Source organism: Pristiophorus japonicus, chromosome 23, assembly GCF_044704955.1.
Source record: "Pristiophorus japonicus isolate sPriJap1 chromosome 23, sPriJap1.hap1, whole genome shotgun sequence".
Lineage (NCBI taxonomy): Eukaryota > Metazoa > Chordata > Chondrichthyes > Pristiophoridae > Pristiophorus > Pristiophorus japonicus.
Window position 1 is genome coordinate 34,833,314 of NC_091999.1, and position 12,155 is coordinate 34,845,468.

General features: G+C 41.6%; 1 non-coding gene across 1 annotated transcript; it reads left to right on the top strand.

Moving 5' to 3' along the window:
- The first annotated feature begins 3,369 nt into the window (after positions 1–3,369).
- On the top strand, positions 3,370–3,452 carry trnal-uaa (transfer RNA leucine (anticodon UAA)). The gene has a single exon. It is a non-coding gene; the product is annotated as a tRNA-Leu (tRNA).
- The last annotated feature ends 8,703 nt before the right edge of the window (positions 3,453–12,155 follow it).

The following is a 12,155-nucleotide window of genomic DNA, read 5'->3' on the forward strand; positions in this document are numbered from 1 at the left end:
CTTTCTGTCTTTAGAGAGCTGTGCATGTGTCTGTGTGCTTGAGTCTGAGTCTGCCTCTCTCTGATTCACTCTGTTTGTGCCTGTTTCTCTGTTTGTCCCTGTCTCTAACCTGATGAGTATTTTCATCATTTTCTGTTTTAGAAACATTGAAACATGGAAAATAGCTGCAGGAGTAGGCCATTAGGCCCTTCGAGCCTGCGCCGTCATTCAATATGTTCATGGCTGATCATTCCTTCAGTTCCCTTTTCCTGCTTTCTCTCTATACCCCTTCACCCCCTTATCCGTAAGGGCCATATCTAAATCCCTCTTGAATATATCCAATGAACTGGCATCAACATCTCTCTGCGGCAGGGAATTCCACAGGTCAACAACTCTGTGAGTGAAGAAGTTTCTCCTCATCTCAGTGCTAAATGGCCTACCCCTTATCCTAAGACTATGTCCCCTGGTTCTGGACTTCCCCAACATCGAGAACATTCTTCCCGCATCTAACCTGTACAGTCCCGTCAGAATCTTGTATATTTCTATGAGATCCCCTCTCATCATTCTAAACGCCAGTGAATAAAGGCCCAGTTGATCCAATCTCTCCTCATATGACAGTCCTGCCATCCTTGGAATCAGTCTGTTGACAATATCGGACCGAGTCAGCATGGATTTATGAAAGGGAAATCATGCTTGATGAATCTTCTGGAATTTTTTGAGGATGTAACGAGTAGAGTGGACAAGGGAGAACCAGTGGATGTGGTGTATTTGGACTTTCAATAGGCTTTTGACAAGGTCCCGCACAAGAGATTGGTGCACAAAGTCCAAGCGCATGGTATTGGGATTAATGTACTGACGTGAATAGAGAACTGTTTGGCAACTGGTTTGCTGCACTCCCTCAATGGCAAGAACGTCCTTCCTCAGAATAGGAGAGCAAAACTGAACACAATAAAGCAGGTCTGGCCTCACTAAGGTCTTGTACAACTGCAGTAAGGTCTCCCTGCTCCTATATTCAAATCCCCTAGCTTGAAGTCCAGCATACCATTTGCCTTCTTTACCGCCTGCTGTACCTGCGTGCCCACTTTCAGTGACTGATGAACCATGACACCCAGGTCTCGTTGCACCTCCCCTTTTTCTAGTCTGCCTCCATTCAGATAATATTCTGCCTTCGTGTTTTTGCCCCCAAAATGCATAACCTCACATTTATCCACATTATACTGCATCTGCCATATATTTGCCCACTCACCTAATCTGTCCAAGTCACCCTGCAGCCTCTTAGCATCCTCCTCACAGCTCGCACCGCAGCCCAGTTTAGTGTCATCTGCAAACTTGGAGATATTACACTCTATTCCTTCAACCAAATCGTTAATGTATATTGTAAAGAGTTGGGGTCCCGCCACTGAGCCCTGCGGCACCCCACTAGTAACTGCCTGCCATTCTGAAAAGGACCTGTTTATCCAGATTCTCTGCTTCCTGTCTGCCAACCAGTTCTCTATCACATCAGTACATTAATCCCAATACCATGCGCTTGGATTTTGTGCACCAATCTCTTGTGCGGGACCTTGTCAAAAGCCTACTGAAAGTCCAAATACACCACATCCACTGGTTCTCCCTTGTCCACTCTACTCGTTACATCTTCAAAAAATTCCAGAAGATTCGTCAAGCATGATTTCCCTTTCATAGATCTATGCTGAATCGGTCCGATCCTGTCACTGATTTCCAAATGGGCTGCTATTTCATCCTTAATGATTGATTGCAACATTTCCCTCACGACTGATGTCAGGCTAACCGGTATAGACTTACCCGCTTTCTCTCTCCCTCCTTTTTTAAAAAGTGCCGTCACATTAGCTACCCTCCAGTCCATAGGAACTGATCCAGAGTTGATAGATTGTTGGAAAATGATCACCAATGCATCCACTATTTCCAGGGCCACTTGCTTAAGTACTCTGGGCTGCAGACTATCAAGACCCAGGGATTTATCGGGTTTAAATCCCATCAATTTCCCGAACACAATTTCCCACCAATAAGGATATATTTCAGTTCCTCATTCTCACGAGACTCACAGTCCCCTAGTAGAATTGGAAGGTTTTTTGTATCTTCCTTTGTAAAGACAGAACCGAATTATTGTCTCTATCTCTCTCTATATCTGTCTTTCTCTCTATCTGTCTTCCTCTTTGTCTCTCTCTTTGTCCCTGTATTTGTCTCTGTCATTCCATTACTATTTGCCTCCCTCTCTTTATGGAGCACACAAACACATATCTGTGTATGTATGTGTTTGAGTCTTTCTGTCATTCACTCTGACCCTCCCTCTCAGTCTCACTCTTTCTGTCTCTCTTTGTCTCTATCTCGCTGTCTGTCTCTCCCTGTTTCACTGTCTCTCAACTTATCTGTCTCTTTCTCACGATGTCCAGTTCTGTTCCAATGGGATTCTCTCAGTCCCACTGTCTGACTGTCTTTCTCATTCCCATCATCTCTGTCTGTCCATGTCTCTACCTGTCTCTCTCTTTGCCTGTCTCTGTTAGTTCCTTTCTCTTACCTGCTGAGTATTTCCATCATTTTCTGTTTATATCTCTGTCTATCTCTCTATCTGTCGCTCACTCTTTCTCTGTCTCTCTCTTTGTCACTGTCTTTCTCTCACTCTTTCCCTCTCTCTCTTGAAAGAGCACACACACACACATCTCTGTATATGTGTGTGTTTGAGTCTTTTTCTTACTCAGTCTGCCTCTCCTTCTCAGTTTCATACTTTCTGTCTCACGTTGTCTCTATCTCGCTGTCTGTCTCTCCCTGTTTGTCGGTTTGTCTCTGTCTCTCAATGTGCCTGTCGACTTCTCATGGTGTCCAGTTCTGTTCACAGCTCGATTCCTGCTCTGACAAAACAAATACCCGTCAGTTCCTCGTTAGTATAGTAGTTGGTATCCCTTCCTGTCACGCATGAGGTCGAGGTTCAATTCCCCGACGAGGGTGGAGCTTTTTCAAAATGTTGAATATGACTTCGATATGTCCTGGAACTTTATAAAAAGACTTGCGGAAAGAAATACAGATATCGGCTTTGGTTCAGTGGCAGCATTCTCGACTAAATCAGGAGGCTGTGTGTGTAAGTCCGACTCCTGAGACTTGAGCATTTAATCTTGGCTGACACTCAAATGCAGCACTTGGGGAATTTTGCATTGTTGAAGCTGTTGACTTTCGGATGAAATGTTAAATTGATGCTCCGTCTGCACCCTCTGGTGGATGTGAAAGTTTCCAGAGCATTACTCGAAAAAGAATAGGAGAGTTGCCCCTGTGTCAATATTACGATAAATATTTGAAAATGCTCATTGAAAACCTCTGTCTGTGAGAGTGGAGCTGCAGCCCATATTCTCACAGAGACAAAATCCGAATACTGACAAAACCAGGATGGCCGAGTGGGTTAGGCGTTGGACATAAAATCCAATGGAAGTATAGCTGCGTGGGTTCGAACCCCACTCCTGGTAAATCTTTAAATTCAAACCGATTTCCTCCCAACCTGCTCAGTTATACCTGAATATATTCTATTGAATCTGTACATGTCGATAACTTTATTACATTCTCAACTGACAAAGAAATGGGATTATGCAATGTTTCTGTGCCTCTCACTCTCTGTCTTAAGGGAGCTCTTTCTGTGTTTGTGTTTGAGTCTGACTCACTCTGTCTGAGGAATTACAAGCTGAATATAGGGAGCTGGGAGCAAAATTAACAAATAGGACCTCAAAGGTAGCAATTTCAGGATAGCTACCACTGCCAACTGCCAGTTAGAGTAGGAATCGCAGGATAGCTCAGATGAATGTGTGGTGCAGAAGGGAGGGCTTCAATTACCTGGGACATTGGAACCGGTTCTGGGGGAGCTGGGACCAGTGCAAACCGGACGCTTTGTACCTGTGCAGAACCAATGTCCACAGGGGAGAGTTTGCTCGTGTTGTTGGGGAGGGGTTAAATTAATATGGCAGTGGGATGGGAAACTATGCAGTGAGACAGAGGGAAGTAAAATGGGGGCTGAAAAGTAAAGGTGGAGGGCAGAGAAACCCAAGGCAAAAATCAAAAAGGGCCACATTGCAGCCAAATTCTAAAGGGACAAGGTGTGTTAAGGTAACAAGCCTGAAGGTACTGTGCCTCAATGCAAGGAGTATTCGTAATAAGGTGGACAAATTAACTGCACAGGCAGCAATTAATGAATATGATGTAATTGGCATCACGGAGAAATGGCTCCTGGGTGACGAAGGCTAGGAACGCAACATCCAGGGAGATTCACCATTCAGGAAGGATAGACAGAAAGGAAAAGGAGGTTGGGTGGCATTGCTGGTTGAAGAGGAAATTAACGCAATAGTAAGGAAGGACATTCGCGTGGATACTGTGTGGGTGGAGCTGCGGAATATCAAAGGGAAGAAAACGCTAGTGGGAGTTGTGTATCACCAAACAATCGTAGTGAGTTTGGGGACAGCATCAAACAAGAAAGTCGGGATGTGTGCAACATAGGTACAGAAGTTATCATGGGAGACTTTAATCTACATATAGATTGGGCGAACCAAACTGGTAGCAATACGGTGGAGGAGGATTTGCTGGAGTGGATTCGGGATGGTTTACTTGACCAATATGTCGAGGAACCATCTAGAGGGCTGGCCATCCTAGACTGGTTGATGTGTAATGAGAAAGGAATAATTAGCACTCTTGTTGCGCGAGGCCCCTTGGGAAAGAGTAACCACAATAAGGTTGAATTCTTTATTAAGGTGGAGAGTGAAACAATTAATTCTGAGACTGGGGTCCTGAACGTAAGGAAAGGTAACTTCGAAGGTATGAGACATGACTTGGCTAGAATAGACTGGGAAATAATACTTAAATGGTTGACGGCAGATAGGCAATGGAAAACATTTAAATATCACATGGATGAACTTCAACAATTGGACATCCCTGTCTGGAGTAAAAAATAAAATGGGAAAGGTGGCTCAACCGTGACTAACAAGGGAAAGTAAGAATAGCGTTAAATCCAAGGAAGAGGCTTATAAACTGGTCAGAAAAAGCATCAACCCGAGGACGGGGAGAAATTTAGAATTCAGCAGAGGAGGACAAAGGGTTTAAATCGGAAGGGGAAAATAGAGTATGAGAGGAAGCTTGCTGGGAACATAAAAACTTCTATAGATATGTGAAGAGAAAAAGATTAGTGAAGGGAAACGTAGGTCCCTTGCAGTCAGATTCAGGTGAACTTATAATGGGGAACAAAGAAATGGTAGACCAGTTGAACAAATACTTTGGCTCTGCATTCATGAAGGAAGACACGCATAACCTTCTGGAAATAGTACGTGACCGAGGGGCTAGTGAGAAGAAGGAACTGAAGGAAATCCTTATTTGTCGGAAATTCTGTTCGGAAAATGGATGGGACTAAAGGCCGATAAATCCCCGGGGCCTGATGGTCTGCATCCCAGAATACTTAAGGAAGTGGCCCTAGAAATAATGGATGCATTGGTTATCATTTGCTAACAGTCCATCGACTCTGGATCAGTTCGTATGGACTGGAGGGAAGCGAATGTAACACCACATTTTGAAAAATGAGGGAGAGAGAAACCAGGTAATTACAGACCAGTTAGCCTGACATCAGTGGTGGGGAAAATATTTGAAACAATTATTAAAGATGAAATAGCAGCACATTTGGAAAGCAATAACAGGATTGGTCCAAATCAGCATGGATTTATGAAAGTGAAATCATGCTTGATGAATCTTTGAGAATTTTGTGAGGATGTAACTAGTAGAGCGGACAAGGGAGAACCAATGGATGTGGTGTAGTGGGACTTTCAAAAGACTTTTGACAAGGTCCCACACAAGAGGTTGGTGTGCAAAATTAATGCACATGGCATTGGAGGTAATGTATTGATGTGGATAGAGAACTGGTTGACAGAGTCGGGATAAACGGGTCCTTTTCACAATGGCAGGCAGTGACTAGTTGGGTGCCGCAGGGCTCAATGCTGGGACCCCAGCAATTTACAATATACATCAATGACTTAGATGAAGGAATTGTGTATAATATCTCTAATTTTGCAGATGACATTATGCTGGATGGCGGTGTGAAATGTGAGGAGGATGCTAAGAGGCTGCAGGGTGACCTGGATAGGTCAGGTGAGTGGGCAATTGCGTGGCAGATGTCGTGTAATAACGATAAATGTGAGGTTATGCACTTTGGTGGCAAAAACACGAAGGCAGAATATTATCTGAATGGCGGCAGATTAGCCAAAGGGGAAGTGCAACGAGATCCGGGTGTCATGGTACATCAGTCATTGAAGGTTGGCATGCAGGTGCAGCAGACCGAAAGAAGGCAAATAGCATGTTGGCCCCATATCTTGGGGATTTGAATATAGCAGCAGGGCGGTCTTGCTGCAGCTGTACAGGGCTTTGGTGAGGCCTCACCTGCAATACTGTGTTTAGTTTTGTTCTAATCTGAGGAAGGACGTTCTTGCTATTGAGGGAGTGCAGCGAAGGTTCACCAGACTGATTTCCGGGATGGGAGGACAGATGAGGAGAGAGAGGATCGACTGGGCCTGTATTCACTGGAGTTTAGAAGAATGAGAGGGGACCTCAGAAACATTCTGACGGGACTGGGCAGGTTAGATGCACGAAGAATGTTCCCGATGTTGGGGAAGTCCAGAACCAGTGGTCACAGTTTGAGGACAAGGGATAAGCCATTTAGGACCGAGATGAGGAGAAACTTCTTCACTCAGAGAGTTGTTAACCTGTCGAATTCACTTCCGCAGAATGTTGTTGATGCCAGTTCATCAGATATATTCAAGAGGGAGTTGGATTTAGCCCTTAAGGTAAAGGGATCAAGAGGTGTGGAACGAAAGCAGGAAAGGGGTACTGAGGTGAATGATCACCCATGATCTTATTGAATGTTGGTGCAGGCTCGAAGGGGCGAATGGCCTATTCCTGCAACCTTTTTCAATGTTTTTATGTTTCTGTGTTTCTGGGTGCATGCATCTAATAGCCCAGTGTGTTGTGCCATTTCTTTCAACTGGGTACTATTTATTGAACTTGTAACTCGCCCGGTTTGTATCTGATCCATATTGTGTCTCACCTGACCAATCATCCATCTCCCATAGGCATGACATGTGTCTCTTTTCCTGTCCTCGGCATCGTCCTCTCAATTCCTGCTTATTTTGCTCGTTAATTGTTCGTGCATGGCCTTCCAATACGGATACACCCTCTAGCATTTTTTTGGATGTTTTAGATCCTAACTGTGAAGATTGTATCTCAATCCTGGTCTGTTTCCTGATTAGTAACTCCGTTGTTCCCCTCAAACTATCTACACCTGCCTGGATCGTCTGTATATCTGGTGCATCTACTAGAGATGTCCCTGTAAAGTTAATACGTCATTCGCTGTAAATCTCCTCTGTCTTCCTTCTTTGTGTCTCAGCTTCTTGTGTTACTCCCTTGCTCCTGATGTGTCACTAGCTATTCTCAGCATTGTGTCTAGCAATCCTATTTACAACGCTTTAGTCTTGTGGCTATTTTTTTCTGGCAGGTATAGGGCTGATTAATTTATGCTCACAGGTCACATTTCATGCTGGACATTGTCAAATAACAACATTACTTCTGTTCCAGGTTTAATTACCACGCAATTTCCCAAGGTTAATTCCCCTGGTTTACAATATTCAGGTAACATTTTTTACACACTTATCTTATGGCTTCAAGACAAACGCTCCTGACACTTAGATGCCGCCCCCTAGAGGCTGCTTTACGTAGTTGTTGTACCCTCCGCTGTGGTTGAATGTTTCCTGGCCCCCTCGGGGCGGCCTTGTAGCTTGTCCTTGTAGAATCGGAAGGACGGTGATGATCACATTTATATTCTGTTGATAAACCACATCTTGGATAATCCAGGTTTTAGTTAGACTCTTACCATTTCCATTTCAACCGGATTTTCCTTTCACTAGCCACTGTATTGGTTATGCAATTGCTGTGGTTAGGTACAAAATTCCTGCAATAGCTAAAGAACCCCAGTACCTTACGAACCCCTCAGGCTGGTTTTGGTCGTGGCATAATCCTAATGTCCTCCTTCCTGACATTGGACATGGTCCGAGTTCCTTGAGATATTTCGTGTCCCAGGTACTGTACCACAGGTTGTCCTATTTGTGCCTGTTTGGGATTTACTTTAAATCATGCTTTCCGTTATCTCAAATGTCTTTTTCATAACTAGAACATAGTCTAGCACGTAGGCTTTGATAGCTGCTTTCCGTTATCTCAAATGTTCCAGTTTCAAAGCCTTTACGTCTCAGTTTCTATGGTTCTTCAAACACTGTATCTTAAGTCACAAGTTCAACTTATATTTTCTTTTGTTCTAAACTGCTAAAGCCTGCCGTTTTAACATTTAATTGTTTTCAAAATTCCTTTTACACTTTCGCAGATAGCTCCCCACTTGCCCAGGAGTTTGACCTGATCCCTGAAGGTATTTCTACATTGTTTCCAAACATTATAGTTTTATTTCTTTTTTTTAAGAGATCAGATTTAAATTTTTATGTTAAAGGTATTTCATTTTGTTGTGTATTTTCTTAAACAGTGGTACTTGAAATCTTCACAACAAGATTAACTCTTCACTGCTCCCATCCTAATTTCTGCTCCCCTTTTGCAGTATTTGTATTCATTGTTGGATTATGAAATGTCAAATATGGTAATACTGTTTTTTAATCGGACTTATCATTTATGCTTATAGTGATTCACAGATCACAGAATGCAAAGTACTTGTTTTATAATTATGTGCCTGACTTCTGTTTTAGAAGCTGAACATCAAAAACTCTAATCTTTTGCACTGTAACTTCAATTTTGTGATACAGTATCTCATAAATTTAATCTTTTTAAGCTTCAGCTTCTGACGCAATATGTTTACTTTTATGAAAAGTCTTCCAAACCCAAGATTTTCCAATACAACCAAAATGTTTATCAAGGAGAATCACCAGAAATATCTCAAAATCCCAATTCAAATATTGTACTGCCAATCTTTTATTTAAAAATCTTTTTACTGAGCTCGAAGCTTTCACATCAAGATTTTACATAAAGAAATATGGGGGCGTACTTCCCAAGCCCGCAGCCTTGAGACACCCACGCAGGATTCTTTTTTTAAGGCATTACAATTTCCCTTCTCCATTCTTTATCTCATTCCTAGACTAAATGTATTGTCTTTCAAACAAATGTAATCAATGATTACATGTTTTCTTTTGACAAGTGAGCGTGTCAAAACATTTTTTTTAAAACCATCGGGACCACACATTTTTTATCTTTTGCTCAACAAACCTATCCTTTGTGCATTTCCTAGCTCCATAACATATCATCTGAATAAATCCACACCTGGGTTTCTAAATTAAAATGTAATTCAATTCTAGGTTCACACTTTCTTAAAACTTCCCTCATACAGGACAACACTGCAAAGGGTTAAAACAAATTCACTCTGTCTGAAAAAGTGGGTGGGGCCATAACAACAGACAGCTCGACCACTTCTGAAGCAGGCTTTAACACACCTGAAAAATTCATTAATTCCCACCTCAAATATTCCGAAGTTAAAAATCACACAAGCACTTTCATTCAAAGACAGACATTCACAAAAATCTCTCTTCATTCAACAAAGCTTATTGTTTGGCCGGCTCTATTTTTGTATCCATACTTCACTTAAGAAAGTCACTAACAGTTTTTGTTATGGACTTCCGAAAAATATCTACTAAGCGAGCCTTCTGGCCCCCAATCAATCCTTCATTTTCATCAGGTCCTAATCATAACCCTGTTAGTGGGGGATACAAATTTTGGCCAAATTCCTCTGTCCATTCCCTTCTGTCATCTATATCTATTTTTATACTTACATAATGTTGTCTTTTGTCACTTTCTCTGTCCATCTCACCTTCGGGTATCTTTCTATTCATCTTTCCGTCTGTTAAAATTATCTTTTTACCTTCATCATATCCTGCCTTAACCATCTTCATGACCTTTTCAGATTTATCTCTCAGAAACTTTTCTGGTAGTTTATACATCAGCCCTCCAAGGGCCTTGGCAGATTCCTTTGCCATTTCATACATTGGGGCTTTTTCCCCAGTTCCTGTTTTACCATCTTTACTTAAGCAGAACTTTTTAAACCAAGGCTTTTTACCTAGTGCTGTTTTTCCGCCTGTACTTATGCGTAACTATTTACACTGAGGCTTTTTCCCCGATATCTCGTATACGTACTTATTGTCCCAACACTTACAGTACTTATTTACATTGTCCTGACGCACCCTTCAACTGGATTTACTGGCTGCATGGACTCTACCTCAGATTCGTTGGATCTCTGGTTACTTTGCGAGGAGAATTTCTCAAGGTAATTCTCTACTCACTCATTATTCGGTTGGTTTGGCTTTTTGTGTCAAATCTGCCCGTCCAGTAGATCCTGCTGACTGCGCCAAGTTGTTAGAGTTAACTTCAAACCACCACTCGGAGATACAAGCTGGCAGGTGAGCTACCCTTGAATGAATGCTCAGAGAAACTGCCAGAGACATCTTATTTTATACAGTTTCAGATTATCGTCTTATATAATTACGCAAGTTGCAATTAATATGTGCTGATTGATTAATACATGATTATCTGGTAGGTTGCTTCCTCCAATCTGGCCTCTATATACTTTAATTAGTAATTCAGGATACGTGTTGTTATGATTCCTTTTATATAACTTGTATCTTATTATAGAATTCAAATTCTATGTTATCTGTGTCTGTGCCCAGCTCCCAAGGCCTTTGGTCTATGAATTGGAACATTTGCCTCTCTGCGGAAGGCATCCCACACATGCTTCCCACATTCTGAAAAACAGGCTGTGGGATCCATTTAAAAAATATGTTAACTCCATTTTAAAAAATCACAATTATTATTATTAATTGTAATTACAATTTGTGATCTGCCCTTTCAGTCTATTATGGGGTATCTTATCGAAGGCCTTTCGAAATCTAGATAAATTACATCTACTACATTACGTTAGTTTACGCTATCTGTTACTTATTCGAAAAATTCAAAGAATTTGGTCAATTCAAGACTTTCCCTTTTCTTATCCATGCTGACTATTCATTTTTGGTTTCTAGTTGTTCTTCCACTTTCTCCTTTATTAGGGAATCCATTATTTTTCCTCCCAACGATGTTAAGTTGACTGGACGATAGTTCCTCAGATACGTTCTACCTCCCTTCTTAAAAATAGGTATTACATTAGGTATCTGCCAATCCTCCAGCACTGCACCTTATTCTAACGTAATATTAAATATGTTTATTAATGCCTCTGCTATCTCTTTTCTAGATGTAATTTGTCCGAAGCCGGCATTTTATCCATTTTCGGTTTGATTAGTTGATATAATATTTTCCTCTTGTTATTTTAAATGCAGTTATTTCATTTCTAATATCATCCAATGTCATGTCCACCTGTGTTCACTCCCTGATAAATACTAATTCAAAGTAATTGTTTAATATTTCTTCCTATCTCTGCCTGTGGACAACCTTCTGAGCCACGTACCTTGGTATGTATTGTGGATGTCCTCCACGCAATCTTTATCCTTATCGTTGGGCAGGAGCATTGTCTCATTCTCAGCCTCTTCTCATTTCTCGCTTCACGGCACCCAATAAGCCACGGACTTTACTGAGCCTGCGCTTTTCTGTGGGATGTGACTGTTTTCTGGATTAAATCACTTCTCCTGTGTGTTTCAGAGTGTGTCGAACTTGCACTCCAGCCCAATTATCCTGAGCCAGAGAGAATAAAGCAGAGACATTTCCTGCAGATGTAGGAATGTGGGACAGATTTGATGTCCACAAACTCACACACATTACAGTCTCGACTTATTGCCTGCCCTGCCATCTTTTGTTATTTTTTATAAATTTATTTGCTTATTTACGCACTGAATTAATTTAATTACTTTGTTTTTATTCAAATGGTTATTTATAATTATATTAATTAATTAGTAATTATAGTTAAATTATTAATTTAATAAAGTATTGTTATTGCTCCCAGGTCTTAGTGTGGACCAAACTTCGAGAAAAAAGGTAAAACTCACCAAACGTTCATCTACCTGCTGTATTTTGGAGGCCAAAGCAGCACCTCCTTCAACCATTGTTCCCATTCAAACTCTCACCAAATTCCGTTTAATATCACTGTGCAGAACGCACTGTGCATCAGCAGTTAGTGT